A 1,786-nucleotide genomic window follows, 5' to 3' on the forward strand; every position below is an offset into this window, starting at 1 on the left:
CATTTAGCAGTGCTGCACAGCAGTAGTTGTAGAACTGGCAATGACAGTTCAAATCGTCATAAATACATGCAATCAAAATTTAAAAGAATTATTTTTCAAAAAAATAAAACTAGTATATAAATCTCTAGCTTCAGTCTTGAGTATCAATCCACTTCACATTTCATTTTTATTGAAGCTTGAACCTATCAATGATAATATTAAATTCCTTACACAAGCTTACTGTTATTATTGTTATTCTTCTTTTTGTATGTAGTGCTCTTAGCATCACTAGCAGTAGTAACCACTAGTGATCCCAGGCAGCGCCACGTGGAGGCGGCACTACATTGCTGCCCAAAAATGAAAACAATCTGAGGCCCTAGTCAAGCGGCTGACACTCGCAGGCCGCATGACTACTGAGGCTCCAGGTTGTAAAAAATAATAATAAAGAATAATAATAAATAATAAAAATAACAAATTATAAACGATAATAATAATTAAATAATAATAAATCATAAAACCTAGATCTATAACCTATATCTACACTATATAACCTATATCCTATAACAACCTGTTTCCTAATTTCTATACTATAACTACCTTCTACTTTCTACTATATAACACCTACACCATAACCTAATATAACTATACCTGCCTCCTAATTTCTACTACAATACCTATACTATACCTATAACTACCTTCTCACCTCTACACATAACCTATATCCTAGGTATCACTACATGTTTCCTATAATTATTTATTACACTACACTGTATAACCTGTATACCTAACACTACACGTTTCCTAATTTCTACGACTAAACCTACACTATATAACCAGTACCCTTCTAATTCCTACTGCTACCTATGACACAATGATGCCTACGTGTACATGTAAACCATCATAACCTTGCTATAAAAGTACATTCTCATCTTATAACACCATACCACTATATTTATATCTACATTAACTTATTAACCTATGAATCTTACTATGACACAAAGATACCTATACCATATTAACCTTGCTATACAAATACATTTCTATCTTAATATCATACCATATTACCTATACCAAGAGTACATGTACTCTTGCCTATACCTACAACTTATAATGTATACACAATTTAATGTAAGACAAGTTATCATAATACTATACCATTATCTAATGACCTATTACTCCCTACTATCTTAATGTCTAAATATTTTAACCTCTACAACATCAACATAATGAGTAGTTCAATACACAGTCTACCACACAATGTGCATATTATTAAGAATAATTATTAAATTAAGAATTAATTGTGCATCCTATAAAATAACAATAGACACCTGTCACGAAATGCAACACAGAAATGAGATTTCGCTAAAATCGTGTCAACTTAAAGCGTTATGTGCATCAAAACGTCAGATCACGCACATGTTAATTGTAACGTTACGTTGATCATAAACCTACATTGAAAGTTACTAACTCATGTGGCAAACACTAATTAATTGATCCTAAATCAAAGCTACAGGATTGAGAGAGAGATCAGAATGAGAATTAGGAAGCTAGTGCCCAGGTTCATCAAACTACCTGCATCACAAACCTCACCAATCTACCCACCGTAACATGGCTTAGCTCAACTGTATTGTGTTTGCCTGCTTTTAAGTAGTTAAAGGATTGAGGCAAAATAGATAAAGAAAAGTCTGATCCTTTCTTCTGCTTAGAGTCCATATCACATAAAAAAGGAAAGAGAAGAAGAGAGGGTTCCAAGCATGAGATATTAGGTGCCTCAATCCGACCCAAAAGGGGGACACGACTTCTCCCA

The sequence above is a fragment of the Amphimedon queenslandica genome, unplaced genomic scaffold (genome assembly GCF_000090795.2).
Source record: "Amphimedon queenslandica unplaced genomic scaffold, v1.1 AMPQUscaffold_10682, whole genome shotgun sequence".
Taxonomy (NCBI): Eukaryota; Metazoa; Porifera; class Demospongiae; order Haplosclerida; family Niphatidae; genus Amphimedon; species Amphimedon queenslandica.